Raw genomic sequence first — 16,321 nt, forward strand, 5'->3', positions numbered from 1 at the left:
GTTCTGACTTGCATAGCTCCTACTCTGTTGTACATGGTATCCACTAAGATATGTTTCATCCTTTAACCAAATTAAGTATCTTAAATATAAGAAAACTTTTTTTAATATGGAAACTAGCCAAAAAGTCAGGTCAACTTTCTAGTGCTAGATTTTTTGCCACTATTAAAAATGTTTTGAGTATGATTTTTTTTAGTATGATTTTTTTTCTTTCCTTAAGATGTAGGAAGGAAAACTATTTGTAAATACTACTTGAGATGCATTCTTCAGTCTCCACAATATAAAATCAAAAGACAATTCATTTTTTTAATACTGAAAAGGTTGAAATATTGCACACATTTAAATAAAGCTGTATCATTATTCACCTAGAAAATACCTTGTTCTATTTCTGACTCTGTTTTCACTGAAGGCACTAGTAAGCATTCCTGCTGATTTAAGGGCCCACAATTTGAATCCATTATACTTATTGCAGAAGTTCCAAATTTAAATCTGTGAATTTGCACAAAGCAAGAGAAAGGGTCTTTCATTTAAAATCAGATGGTTAAAACTAAATTTTATTTAAATTTAGAAAATCTTAATTGCTCTTTTTTCGCTTCTGTAGCACTAAAATTACCCCTTTTTTTTTTTTTTTTTTTTTTTTTACTTTTAATTCTTTCCAGAATTGTGCTGTGTAAAGATTTGTCAGACTAAAAGTTTACTGAGTGTAATCAGTCACCTAATACCAGAGAAATGGCTTGATTATTTTTAATCTTATGTAGATGAACTTTCTGGTACAATTTCAAAACCTTTGTCTTTGAAATTGCAAGACAGAAGACTGGAAGGTCTCTGTGTATGTTTTCCAGGCCTATATCCTAGATGCTCTTTCATAAAAACACCTGTTCAGTATCCACTGCACTGCAATTCAAGCCATGATCTCACTGTTTCTAAGTGCCAACTTCAGCTGGTATAAAGTGCTGCTACCAGAAGTTTGTTAGTTCTGTGTTCAGTGCAGCCAGAAAAAAGAACAGGGAGCAGGGAGGGGAGAAACTCATGAAAAAAATTAGTTTAGCAAGATGACACAGGCCCTTGAGCAATGACCAGTGCTTAGGTAAAAATGAAATGGAGACATAATGTGGCACTTTTCTTACAGTAATATAATCATGATTTCTGTACAATAGTTTGAGTCTAAGGTTAGAGTCAGCTTAATTATGAATCAAAAAGGCCTCATAATGTAGGTGGAAGCAAAACAATGAAAATGGGGAAGGCTAAGCATTTATGTCCTACCAACTCCTTCTGCACTTAAAACTACAGAAATAAGTCTGCAGTGTTTAGTTGCTCATGAGGGAAACAGCAGAAAATGTCACATGGGAGTAATTCTAAAATTTATATATTCCATATAAATGTAATTAAGCTCCCTGACATTAGATGAGTTCAAATAGAAGTCTTATACACTTCCATATGCATATTCCAGAGCTAAGATCTAAGATAATAAAATAGAAGAATAGGATAGATAGCAAAAGAGAAATCACTATGTAGAAACTATTTGTAGGTTCTGTTTGCAGAGTGCCTCATTCTTCCCTCACAAAGCACAGACTTCTAAAGGAGTTTTGAAGGGTCATGGTATAATCAGCTGCCAGTGTCAAGGGGACACAAAAGAATGAAGGTAGTCTTAGATGAATGGGCAAGGGGAATATCAAGCAGTTGTTGAATTACATTGATTCAGTGGTTTTTAATGCTGTGATTATCACTCATTCTGAACTTGATTCTGGCAATTGCACATCAAGAAGGATGCAGAAATCTTGAAAGTTGAATGAAGAAAACCTAACAGAATGATAGAGTTCTTGGCACACATGCTTTATCATGGATGGCTGGGGGCACAGCTTAGTAAAAGTAAAGCTAAGGTGGCACTTCCAGACAGTAAGCAAGCTATCTCTTGATATTATTTTTCATTAAATAAATGGAAAGATTTGAGATAAAGTAAATGATATTCAAAACCAGATTATTCAGTCTAGCTGATTAGAAGAAAATCAAATTACTGTATCTTAGCAAATGAGGTAATAAAAACCAGAGTACTTCAGATTACTATTTTTTTACTTTTGTTAACATTTGAAACTAGTAATGATTTTTGTGGATTGCTCTTTACAATAGAAAATTAAGAAGGATGCTTTAATCAAAATAATCTGTTGAACATCTGGAGAAAATGAATATTTTTAGTGCAACTCAGATTGGATCATTGGCCTTTTTTTACTTGATACGTATTACAGTAAAGGTTCTGCAGTCAGTCTTTGCTGTAACTTTTGGAAGTTTAATTGCACACAGTCCTGGCAAAGAGTTCTTTGTGCAATTACCTGTAATTCTCCAGAATTCAGATTGCTATTTCAGAAAAATCAGAACAGAGACATCTGTAACAAAAAGACAGCAGGATGGCATTAATCAGGTGAGACATTTTCAAAGTACAACACATCTAGTGTGGTTTGTCAGCACTTTATAAAGGCATGATAGGGCCCCTTGTAAAATAGCTGAATATTTAAGTTTTAAATAGTCCTTTATCTTCTTTTTTGATGAGTAGTATTAAAAAAGTATGTGGAAAGTAAAGCAACAGCTAGTCTGCAAAAGATAGCCCTGGGATACAAGGGAGAGCTGTGTACTGTATTTGCATAACATGTTGGTCTCAAAGTAGGTTAGACATTTGCTTAGCCATCAAGTTTTCTGTAAAAATACTGTTCCCTGTTTGTTCTGTATTAAACCCTTCTCCATTTATATTTTTATGTTATTTAAAAATAAACCTAGAAAAGATGTGTTGTTTTAACCATTAATAAAAACAAACCAGCTAAGGTGCAGAATGGTCCAAGATCAGCGTTCCAGAATTCTTTCAGAAAGAAGAAAATCAGACTCTATTAAATGGCTCATATTTATTTTTAAAATAAAGTTAGAGGAAATAAATATTGTGTGGAATTGTATGCCCAGCTTCCCTAAAGTAACACAGGGGTGTAGGTTGTGTAAATAAAACTAGCATATGCTTAGGAACCGTAAGAAGCCAGGATTCCTATCTTTATGGCTCCTTCTCTTCATTGTGGCAAATTTTTTCAGGCCACTGACAAAAAATAAATATTTTGTTATGATCAGTAAATATCCCTGTTAATAACCACATTCTTTAAGCCATCTTTGTACAATATTTCAGTGGTATGCAAGATAGAGCTTTACTTCAGATGTGCAGTAATCTTTAAGCCCCTTTAAGCAGTGTGCTCCAAGAAGTAGGTGAAACTAGTTCTTCAGTATTCATAATATTTTTCATGTGTCACAGTAATGCAGTGTTTATTTTAAGAGTGAAAAGCCACAGGTTCAAATCCCCTTAAAGTCAATAGGGAAAATTGTTTGCAATGGCTTCTAAATTAGACTCTACATTTGATTTCTATTTTACCTATAAAATCTATGTGTGAAAATTTAATGCTAAGTGTTTTTTATTTTTGATGTAATACAGCATTTTAGGGCTCAGTGAGAGGACATTAAGAATATTCAGTAATACAAATGGTACCTTTCTATGAAATGCAGTCAAAGCAACAAGTATTTAGTGGGATGACACCCAAAAATACTGTAATTTGTATCTAGTATATTCCCAGTCTTAAAAATATTTAATAGCTTGATATAAATATCTGAGATTATGCCATAAATCTGTATGGCTTCTTATAAAGTATTTATTACCATAGAAATGAAACATCTTCCTGCAGCACAGTAAACAATGTCCCTAACATCTGTCACAATCTTTTCACACATCCTCTCCCCTGAGTGAGAAGCATGGGCAGTTCATGGCTATGTTTTGGTAGAATTTTTGTGTTTAGTTTGTGGCAAGTCCGTTCACAGCATTTATGTTGGCAACTCATAATCAATGTATAGTGTTACACAAAATTATTTTGATTATGCTAATTGGCCTATAGGCAAACTAGAAACTGAGCTGGATGCTGCCTAGGGTAAGTACTTCATCTGGCACCCAGCTCACTCCTGCATTCTTTCCATCCCTCAGAGATGTTGGTCATGTCATACCATGCACATCTGCATCTGGCCATGGAGAAATGGAACAGCCTCTATCTGCTTGCAACACAAATATAGGCTTAGTCACAATGTACATAAACACCCAGTACCTACGTGAGTACATCACCAGGCAGCACAACAGAAAGGTGGAAAATCATTAATTTTTTTCATTATGTTGTTTTTGTGGATTAAGCCCAGTGGGCAGCTAAGCACCACAAATTGCTCACTCACTCACCTCAAGCCCCTGTGAGATGAGGGAAGAGAAAAACTAGGAAAATTTGGGGGTTAAGGTAAAAAAAAAGTTTTAACATTTATAACGTGAAGGATAGATGAAAGATGAGAGGAAGGAAAGAAAACAATGGGGCAAAGGCAGTTGCTGTCCACATCCTGCAGGAAGACTGATGAACAGTCAGTTCCAAGGAAATGGCAGCTAACATCCCATCCTTTTCATGACTGAATGTGGTGTTACGTGGCATGGAATATCTCCTTGCTTAGTTCAGATCATCTGCCTGGTTGCACCCTCTCCCAATGTATTGCACCCCCTCAGTCTTCGCTGTGGTGGGAGTGAGAAAGAGAGAAGGCCTGGGTGCTGGCCAAGCACTGCTCAGCAATAGGCAGAACCTTAGTGTGCTGTCAGCACTGGTTTGGGCAGGTAACTAAAAGACCAAATGAGCTGCTGGGAAGAAAGTTAATTCTGTCCTAACCCGGCCCAGTGCAGTTATTTAGCAGGAGGACTTAAGGAAGCATTTGAGACTTAAGCTATAAAAAGCCATAGAGAGCATCTGAATAACAAAACATTTTTCAGCAAGGAGGAACACAGTATTTTATAGATAACCTTAGTGCTTTTGAACACATTTCGTAGATCACATGGTGCGGGAGATGAATATTTCTAACTCAGACTGAGAAGGAAATCCACACATAAAAGATATTCAAGGTATGTATTTGTGTGTCCCATTGAAGTTGCTCAAGAGTTGAAAAATAATTTCTGTTTGTCTTGGACAAAAGTTTGTATTTAGGTCAGTAGGTACTCTGTTTCATTCCTTTCACTGCAGAAAACAGACTACTTATACAGTTGTGTGCATTACATAATCCTCAACATTCTCTAACTAGAGTATCAGTTTTCTTGTGCAGGAGCCTTTTGGATGTTTTGACTAAATTTCTTATGTTTGTGCCTACTCCTGTCTAACGTAATGCATTCCTTTTTAGAGAAATGAGATCTCAAAGATCATATTTGGCATTAGTCTGGTGGAACTGAATTTTTTGCTGGAATCTACTGAGTTTTGCAGATTTACTCTCAGTGTGTTTTGGGAATAGAGAGAAAAAAGGTTACTATTATTTTTGTTGACACATAGTCCATAGGGATGTAAGCAGTCTAGCATTCCTCATGTGAGTAGTTTTCTTTGCATAACAATGGTTGAATATTGTGTGAAAACTTTATTCTTTATTCTTTCCTCATCTCTACTCACATGCTAGTGAAGTGAGTCCCTGACTCCAAGGTGAAGTAGAGAGTTTGCTTGAGAGCTTATGAAGTATTGGAAGTACTTTAGACAGAATAGGAGATACTTACAGTGTCTAACCATCCTGGGTTTGGGAGGTCTGAGGAAGGGACTAGAAAAAGAATACAAATTTGGCAGTCTCAAATGAGCAGTTTCTGCTTGAGCAATGATCACAACCTAAGCAAACATAACACCCTTGGGACTATAATGGCATCTTTGTGGCTTTAGGACTGAAGTGCAGCAGAGCAGTAGACCAGAGGACCACTTTGATTCTGAATAGTCCACAGGCTTCCAGCACACTTGTATTAGATAATGCACTAGAATGTTCTCACATAAGAATTACAGGAGTTAGAAGGAGTGACATTTTGTTCTCCCAGTTATCAATGCACTGAGGGCACTGGTGGTGTCCTTTATTTGATGTCTTCACCCCATGTTATTGGGAGATTGTGGTACTTGTGTGTGTGTGGAATGGGAGTAGTTTACAAGCACATTTCTAACCATGCTGCAAACAGTGCGATGATAGAGATATTATATTTAAATCTCACTGCAGAGTGAATCTGTAACAGCATTCTTCTATTTCCAACCAAAAATACTTTCAGTTAATTACAAACATAAAATGAGACAGTATTTCTGTTTCAGTGATTATTAATATTAACCGCTGCTTTGTAAATTAGCATAACTGCATTTTTATTTCCTTTTTAGTAAGTCATGTATAGCTGTAAAACACTGTATCAGCTCTAGATGTGTGTTAACAAATAATCTCTTCATCACAGCAGAGGTAAAAGTACATTTAAATGCATCATAGAGACATAAAAATAACTTGTTTCAGGAAGTGGTGATGGTATTGTGTGGGATTAGGCTGTGTAAACAGCAATATTCATGTTCATGAGATGTTTGTTGATATGAAAAAGATGAGTTGATTGGTCTGAATCTTAGCCATCTTAAGTGATCATTTGCTCTTGCTTAAAACCAAATTCAAAAATGCAATTAAAGCAAAAATTCTGTTTCACTCGCAAGTGTATAAAAAATTTTGTATCTATAAATACAGACACACACTATATAAGGCATGAAGTTCTGAAGAATCCAGCTTTTTATCTTCAAATATTGCATCTTGCTACATGTTTTACTTGCCTCCATATGCTGAAAACTTGTGACTTAACTCTTATTTTTTTTACCAAACCTGTTCTAAAACTATCTGCCAATATCTAGACTATTTTCAGAAGCTGGTATTGATAGCAGGATGAGGCAAAATGTAGGCTAAATGTTCAATATGGCTGGTTTTTTAAAATAAAATATCTCACCTCAGAGATTAGCTGTCTGGTTTAAATGCGTGTCAAATTAACATTCAGATGAAGACTAATGTTGTGATTAACACATTGTATTGGAATTTGAGAGTTGGAGGTTTAATTCCTAGGCAGTCATGTCTTCCTGTGTTGCTGACATCAAAAATTTATTAGGAAACAGCTAGAAATATTTTAGTCTTTATGTAAAACAGGCTCAGTAATGCATCTTTTTCTCAACACAATTTATATTGGAGACTTTTTAGAGCAGATGGACTCTCAAAAGGGTATGTTTCAACTGCAGCTGAAGGTATTAGCTGAATGGATATATTTGGATATATTTGCTCTAAATGTAATCTAGCCAGTTTTGTTAAATACCAATAAAAATACTGTCAGGTGTTTCAGTAAATATGACTCAGCTTGCCCTGGACCTTGTGTGACTAGATTATGCTGATATATCTGTTCACTTATGTTATTCATGGGGTTGGCTAGTTCAAAGAATGAACCTGCTTTTCTCTTTCAAAAAACAAATTGTTTTCTTTTTAACAGCTTTTGTCTTACTCCTTTACTAAATACTGCAGTCAACCTTTAGATTTTCTTCTGATTTATTATCTCGTAGAGGCAACAAATTTCCATCCTCTGTCTTCCCTTGGCCCTCTCTGCCCCAAAATACACAGGCTCTTCCCTTGTGCACAGAAGACCAAAAGGCACGTATCTGTGGCTGTTTTGCTCAACAGAGCTCTTTTACTGGGGAGTACTGGTTGACAGTTGCCCCAGAATTCCCAAGGTGTATGATTTCCTTGGTGCTTTCACAAAAGCAAAAACCAGACCTAATTGAAACTTGAATCCATAGAGTTTTGCCCAGATTTCCCTAGAGCTGGATTGTGATAATACATAGCCTGGACCCTGAATTTGGCTACCCTCATTCTCACCCTGAACCACACCTAACAGAGAGCCCGTTTCCAGCCTGAGTTACCCACTTCTGGAATGGCAGTCTCCTCTAGGACAGTTGAGTTGTAGGTTTTCTAAATTCAAATAGTGCACTGAATATAAAACTTTGTTGATTGAGTAGAATTCTGTACTGTGAAAGGACATCTTCTGCTATTTGAGATTACCAAGTTTTCCTCTTCGAGAAGAATTTGGACTCCTGTTACACAAATAACATGGAATAACATCTCTACCCCAAAGCTATACTATTTTGAAAACACCTTTATTTCTCAGGAAGCTAAATTTATTCATCAGATTTTGAGTTAAAATTTAGTGCCTTTAAGAAATGGAGCAACCAACAGAAGCAGAGGAATACAGAAGGGAGATGAGAAATAGAAAAACTTGAATGAAGGGAAAAAAAAGGGAAGTTGGGCCATGCAAAGCAGCCATTAACCCAGTTTAACAGGACTGTGTATTTTGCTGTTATGCACTATTCCAGGAAGCTTACTATAATGGTAGTTTTGTCCTTAAAGTAGTAGCTTATCTCATAATTAAAAATTTTAGACATGGCATGGAGCAAATGGGAAGGGACATGTAGCTGTTGTGCAATCTGATACCACTCTGTACTGATCTTTAGGAGAACCCGGTGGCTTTTATTGAGCTGGCATCATGCTCAGCATAGTGGATCCCAGTGGGTAATGTAGACAAGGAGGTGACAGCCAGTGCAGGCTTGGGGTTGTCCCTAGTAGCCAGTGGTCTCAGGAGAGACCAATGTCATGGTGTGAGACCAGACCCCAGCTCTCACCACGGCATTCACCTCTGAGGCTGGTCAGACTCACATGGGGTGACTAACACCTTGTACACCTTGTGTTTGCAGGCAGGATGAAACTGCATGAAGTGAACATATTCCTGACTTATTGAGTAATTCTGGTTAGGATTTCACAGAATCCCTGGATCACTGAGGTTGGAAAGGATCTCTGGAGCTCATCTATTCCATGTCCCCTACTGAAAGTGGGGGATGAGATTGCTCATGACCTTATCCAGTTTGGTTTTGAAAGTTTTCAGTGATGAAGGCTCCACTTACCTTTACTGTTTCCCACAGTTACAAGTTTATTGTTCTTTGGTCACTAAGTGCCATTTAAATTGGCTCCTGTGTACATCAGTGACAGTGGTTTGGAAAATGACACCATTGAGAGGTCATGTTCATAGCAAGAATGTTTGCTCTAACAAACATAGTCAAATAGACTTTTTACTGAGTAAAAATTGTATGTAAACATTTGGACAGGTGTTCCTAAAATCCAGACAAACTGTGGAGTTAATTTTTCCTTCTTTAAAAAAGTGACTGGATGCAATCTATCTTCAACAAACCAGTACACTTTCCTTTTCTCTTTGTTAGGTGGTTTTGTTAGCACCACATTAATTGCACCAAAAGCATTCATTTTCAAGAGTATTTTTGAGTCTTTCTACTGAAATTAGCTTTTCCTTATTGACTGAGGGACATTAACATAAAATAGGATTATAAGAAAGCAGATTCAGTACTTCATCTTGACAGTTTTCAACTATTCTTGAGTTTTTTATACTATTAACTGATACAGAAAGAAAAAGGCAGGGTAAAGGTATTGTTTCACTGGTACAAATGTTAAGAAAAACAGATGCAATGGAGAAAATTGTACAATAGATTTTAAATATATCAGGTAAAACTGTGAATTGCTATTCCATATTTGAAATTATCTGTTTTAGACATTTTTTTAACAATGGTTTCTGTCAGGAATTTGGTAAGTTGATGCATAATGGAAGACACAGCCCCCAAATACATATTTTAGTTCCTGACTGATAGAGGGTTATGATGGCACCAGTGTTTCTGACAAGTTTAAAAGACACAGGATAAAACACTAGACAGAATTCTATATTTCTCAGCAGGAAAAATGTAAATCGCCTTAATTTCATTCCTACTGAGCTGTGGCAACTGAGGTCTTGTATTTAAATGTGAATTATTAAATAGACAGCATGATGATGATAGGAGCAGACTATGTGTTACATGTATCAACAAGTTCTCATAAGCCAAATTCCTTGTCAAAATTTCGTATTCCCATCTATGCATTTGTGATAAAGGGAAATAATTTTAAGAGTATTACGCCTTTTACTCTTAAAAGCTTCCCAGGGATATTAGATTAGGGAATGGAGAGAGATTTGCCGTATACATTGATAGGTAAAACCTTCTAGCTTCATGCCTCTAAGAACCTAAAGTTATTACAGCACTGAAGAAAATAGTCACATCTATAAAAATTCAGTAAAATGCATACAGATTGTGGTAATGTAGAAAGGTCAGAAATTGGATATCTTTAGCACAGTTTATCATTTGCTTTGGAAAACCATTCTTGAAATGTATTTAACATTTATGGAGCTCAGTTCATTACAAAATGTGAAAAAATTTGCAACTAAAAATGTTTAGGGTATGTTTGTGCTTTTTCAAGTGTGTTGATACAGTGAAAAGTCACATGGCAATCTGAAGATGAGCTATTATATCTGTGATAAATCTCATCTCAAAATCTTCGTGTTTCACAGTCACTATGGAATTTGGAGCTCTTGCAATACAGATTAGAAATAGCAGTGAGGTATGAAACAAAAGTAAAGAATGATGCATTCTCTCTGCTGACTTTACACACCTTTTTAAGATATAAGGAGGTGACTGTTACATATATCTGTACATTCCTGCATGAACTTCCAGAATAAAGCTTGATGGAAGCTGGTAGTCACGATTTTAATGAGCACTGTAGGTTTGCATGGACTCTGGGCACGCATAGTGAAGCAAGATAGTAATGTTTATACAATCCAAGCCTGAAGATGTAACATAAATATAGTTAACCTGCCATTTAAGTATAGATATCCCTGCAGGGGAATGTAGTGATTTTAGTAAGATTGTGATTCTTTGTGAGGAGAAAATTAAGATCTGCTTCTCTATATACAAAACAGGATTCTTAATACAGTGATCCAATTTGTACATTTGTTAGATGTTTTCATTAAGTGACATTATATATTTAAGGACCAAAACAGGTATTATTTTGTTGTATTCGAATATCTTGATTTCTAGAAGGGCTTTGCCTGTACTGGTATACATTTTAGACTCAAAAGCATGTAATCTGAAGTATTAGCTACATTTCTCACCAACATTTTCTTCCTTCAGGATTTTGCAGCAAAGTAGTCCACAACCATGTCTAGTTGATAAGACTGGACAAGTTCAAAATGTGAAAATGAGCCTCAGCAGGCAGTACAATTTTGTAAAAGCGGGATCATGTATATTCTTTGTATTCTGAGAAAGACTCAACTCTGCTCCGTCAAGAACCCTAAAAACAGGGAGTCCAAACTGCCACAGCCTGGTCAGCTAAAAGCCACATGGTCTCATTAGCACTGCACTAAATCCAGACTTCCAAGTACTACAAGAGAAAGTTCAAGATGCCAAGATGGTAAACGTGGTCTCACAGTTTTTGGTTGATTTTGTGTTCATTCTAATTAAATGCACATAAACCAAGAATATGCTGTTTACATGCAGGCAGAGTCTGAAGGCCAGGATTTTGTAATTGCAAAAACAATATCAAGCATACTTGAGAATTGTTTTATACATCTTTTCTTTAGAAAACTCCATTATCATAATGTCACATGTTGACACCATTTATACAAACTTCTTTGGTTGCATGCAGTCACAGAACTAAGGCTGGGCAAACCAGCAGTCAACTTCCTAAGCTAATGTCACTGCAGAACTGGCAGATGATGCCAAGTCATGGGCTGATTGCTCACTTGAGAATAGGTTCTGGCTAGAATCCTGAATTTGTCTGTCCTCAAAACTAGCACATTATTCACATGAAGAATCAACTAAATATATCAGTTTTGCTTAATTGTTACCATTACTATAGTGGATAAAAATTATTAGAATTTCAAGATGATGCTTTCAGTGAAATATTACTTGCAGTGACTCTTATTTGTTAATGTGAGCTGTTAAAAACATCTGAAATACTAAAGAGCTTTTATTTTTGCTTTTTCATATGAAAGGTTTTTTATCTAACTCAGTAGGTCAAATTCCACAGTGACTGCAGTCACACAATTAGATGGACAGGATCACATGGAACATGTTGCTCCACAGACCTTGACACTCTACATATGTTAAAGTGCTGTCAAAAAAGATCATAGGAGGATGTGAAGCTTGGTATCTTGATCTGTCCCCTATTTTCTCTTAGTTTATCCAGAAGAAACATGCTCTGTTTTACAAATTAAGTCACAGGTTTTCTCTGACAAAGCTGACAGTTTCAATGGGCTGACGAAGTGGCAGTTCCCATGAGTGAGTCCCATGCAGTTCAAACTAAATGGAGTCCACCCAACATTGTGTTACTAATTTAAAGGTTTTATTCTTGAGAGAGCTGGAAACAGAACTCCTGTTGAAAATGTATTGAAATAGAGTAAACTCCCTAAGACATTGTGAATATCCTTAATTTGTCTTGTAAAAGATGAGGCAATTTCGTTGCTACTTTTCTATCTCCCTTCAAGCCTGTTTGTTTTCTGGTTCTGCCATCATAACAGTCATGAGTAGATTTGCTGAGGATTGCTTTCACTGAGCTTATTGACGTTTTAAATTTGTTTTGACTTAAGATCTAGTAGCAAGTCTTGTTTTTAATTTGCAGTGCAAGTTGATTGCATAATTGTGAAGCTGTTTGACATGTGTGATACAATTTGATTTGCATTCCTGCCAGTTTTCAACTGTAAGAAACAAAATCTGTTAGTAACAGTTTTAGTAGGAGTCACTGGAGGCTTCTTACAGTTTGTTTTCATTGTTTTCATTTGTCTTTTAATTTCATGGAAATTGAGAGATGAAACTCTATAAAACTATTTGAAGACTTCAGATTATTGTTTAGCTGGGCTGTATATGTTGATGTAAGTGGCTTTGATAATTTGAGGGGGGAAAAGAAGGGAAAAATATTATCTATAATAATTATATAGTATTTTATAGTATTTTTTTAGTATTTAGTATTTATAGTATTTTTATATTATATATGTGTACAATGCAGTATAGAATGGAAGAGGATATATATTACTTACAGAAACAAGGGTTTTTTAAAAAGTAATAGAATTATAGCAAGTAGCCGATAGGATGTCTTGTGAAAAAGCACAGACTTTGTTGTGACTTGATTAGCAAATCTGAAACCTATGTTCATACTGTTATATATTTCCCCTGGAAGGATGCATATATCAAATTGGCAAAGTGTTTGCTCTGTGACCTACAGATCCTGGAAGTCTATGGAGGAGACATAGTCTTGCCCATGCAGACAACAGCTGTATCAGGCTGCTCTGTGCATGAGTACACCACTGGAATTTTTCTGATAATGTAGCTCTGAGTATCACTGATTGATTTATTTTTTCCATTGTGGAGTACCAGGGAGACTTGAAGTAGCATTAATTGCAGAGCAGATTTTCTCTGGAGAAGCCTCAGAACAAGCAGGTGATATATTGCAGAGAGCAGCGTAAAAGGAAACTGAACTGGCAGAAGCATATCGTCAGATAGCAATAGGTGAAGTAGTCAAGAAGTATTGGAGATTATATAATAATAGAAACGGCAACACAAGTGGGATTTACATTAAATCAGAGACAGTCTAATAAACTCTTCAGTAGAAGTGAAGTAAGTAGCTGGAGACCAAAAATGTAATTCTGATGATGCAAGATGTTTGAGGTGCAAGGAGAACACCTGATTAAGAACCAAGGTATTTGTGTCAAATTATGTGTCTTCTTTATGATGTTCCAAAGCACACCACCATTACTTGCTCAACTTACACAGACTTGCTAGATTCTCTACTTAATACAGAACTGCTAGAAATTTGTATAAAGCATAGGACTGTAAAAGACTACTTTGGAGACCCTGTGCATCTCCACAATCAGGCAACTCTGAAATAATATCTACTCCATTGCAGCCTACAGAACATACTAAGAAACACAAAACATTTGTTTCCAATACCCTACAAAAAGGTGAAGGAGATGTAGCACAGCAGACCAAAGGGCATGGAAGTCAGTGTGCCATGACATAAATCCAGGAGAGGTTGAGGATACCACCTGTATTTTAGCTGCCCAGAGATCCTAACTCCACCACAGATCACTGGTTTTTAACCAAGCACGCAGGCACATGAAGGCACAGAAGCATCTTGAGTTTATGTCTTGTAAACCTCCTGCCACTGCATCGCTCTCTGTGAGCAGTCTCTGATGCTTCAAATGGTAACCCCACTTCACCAAAAATCAATTAGCTATGGGGGAAAAAAACCTAAACAAACAAACCAACTCTTGTGGCACAGTGCAAAGTTTAATACTATAACAAAGAATCTTTGCCTTTAAGGCCAAAATAATGTCAGTTAGGTTATTTGCACATGAAGAATCAGCTTGGCTGCATGGCCATGTATACCTGCACTGTGCTTTAAAAAACCCAAACAAACCAGAAAGCAACAGCTGATCACAGTTCACACATTGGACACTGGAGTAACTGAACAGACCATTTGGTCTGTAAAATTTTCCTAGTTTGTCTCACTTCCTCTGGGAAGTTTCTGGATATGTTTGTGTCTGATACATGTAATCATGCTTATTCAAAATATTCTTCAAAATCAAAATCCAGAGTAGTGACAAAATAATCAAGGAAACAGAAGGAAAATAAATACCTTTTAAAAATATGCCCATCATACTTAATTCTAGCTGCTTTTAGCTGAAAAGTTTGGATTCTGCTGAGATAGATTGTTGTTTTTATACTTGCAATACCTCTGAAGACTATAATCACAGTTCTTGAATTTGCTGTTTTCAGGGAGGTATGTAAAACTGGTCACAAGATCTTCACTCTGTATGTTTAATGGTCAGCTAATAATATGTTCTAAACCAGATATTTTTTCCCTTCAACCTCTGCATACAAGTGACTGAAGTTAAATTTTCTCCTTCATGCTTGTGACAATTTCTAGTCAATTTTGTTTCAGAGTTATGATTTTTTTTTTCCTTGCACTGGCAATCTCCCTCTCCCACTGCTATGACCTTGTTTCTTGTTTTCTGGTTCCCTAGCTGGGAAGAGACAGTGTGTGCTATGGCTGACCAGTATTTCAGTGTGCTAAGGAAATGTTTAACAATACAGATCTGCTCATCTTTCCATTGCTGGAGTCACTTGTTTGATTCTGTCTTCTTTACTAGCAGCCAATTATTATAAAGTCTGTAGGAACTTACTTTACGATTTCTCTTACTTTTTAAAAGTTCCTGGAATTTAGTTCAACACAGTTGGAACACTGTGTGACACAATTTTACCTTTCTCTTGAAGTGTTTCTTAAATGCATTTTTCTTGTTTATGTATTTGTCAATGGCCTAATAATACAGATGTTGGCATTTTGCAACCTGCTTTGCTACTTTACTTTAGGCTATAAAAGAAGAGTAAGCATTAAAGAATGCTATATATATCCCAGAAGTGCTATTATGTGCTAATATATGGCTTCTTATAGAGGGCTCAGTGAGGATGAAGAAAAACCCTCTTGGCAGAAATGCAAAACCTCATTGCTGATCATTTTCATGAGTAACTGATGGGGATAAGAGTAGCCCGATTCCTATTGTTTCCTATCGAATCAAAGGCAGTTTTCACACTGAGCATACTACTATTTTTATATGATAAACAATGGTACTACTCTTTGCCTAAAAAGCAAAGAAATATGTCACATCATTCCAAGATTATGACAAAGACTTGGATGATGGCAGTAAGAGTTAAGTTTACTTTCTGCTAGTAAATTACTCATATATATGAGAAAGTATACAAGATGGAGCAAGGAAAATTCCAACTGGACCTAAATAAATTAATTCACAATGAGGATGGTCAGGGGTTGAGACAAATTGCCTAGAGGGGTTATAATTGCCATCCTTACATGCACTCAGACTTTATTTGGATGAAGCTGTGAGCAGTCTGAATTAACTTTAACATTAGACCTGCTTTGAGCAAAGGCACAGACTAGATGATGTCCAAAGGTCCTACCAACCCAATTAGTGTTCTATTCTAGATAATGTTCTGCTTGATTGGGAATTTAACACTGGAAATAAGAGTTCCCAGGTGGTTATATGTGAACTCTTCTTCCCACCTGAGTAAGCATGCAGTAATTTTAAGTAGGTTGCCTGGAGTTTGAGGTTGATTTTCCTCTCTGTGGTGCAGCACTGATGAAATGGCATATGGAGTGCTGTGTCCAGTTCTTAGAACAAGAAGGACATGAAGCAAGTCTCAGAGCCCTAGAGGGACCACAGGGCCCCAAAGATGGTTAAGGTATTGGAGCACTGTTCATACAGGGAGAGGTGGAGAGTTTGGGGACTGCTCAGCTGGAGAAAAAAAGTCTCATGGGGATCTTTTCAGCATATGCAATTCCTTGATGGAAATGAATGAAGACGAAGACGTCAAACTGTTCTCAGTAGTGCCCACTGACAGGAAAAGAGGTAATAGATACAAATTGAAACACATTAAATTCTACCTGATAACAGGAAAACTTTTTTTTCATTATGAAGTTGATCAAAACTGGGACAGATTGCCCAGATTGTACAACCCCATCTATGGACATAGTCAAAACCCAGCTGGAT

General features: G+C 36.4%; 1 protein-coding gene across 8 annotated transcripts in view; it reads left to right on the forward strand.

Moving 5' to 3' along the window:
- Positions 1-16,321, forward strand: part of PCGF5 (polycomb group ring finger 5) — a 117,984-nt gene that overhangs the window by 62,593 nt on the left and 39,070 nt on the right. For 6 of the 8 annotated variants that reach the window (XM_064430840.1, XM_064430847.1, XM_064430848.1 and 3 more), the window contains one exon: positions 4,868-4,939. The exons of the other annotated variants lie outside the window; for them this stretch is intronic. The gene's annotated coding sequence lies outside the window, so the exon portion shown is untranslated. The remainder of the gene's footprint in view (positions 1-4,867; positions 4,940-16,321) is intronic. 8 annotated transcript variants of the gene reach the window in all.

Source organism: Passer domesticus, chromosome 8, assembly GCF_036417665.1.
Source record: "Passer domesticus isolate bPasDom1 chromosome 8, bPasDom1.hap1, whole genome shotgun sequence".
Lineage (NCBI taxonomy): Eukaryota > Metazoa > Chordata > Aves > Passeriformes > Passeridae > Passer > Passer domesticus.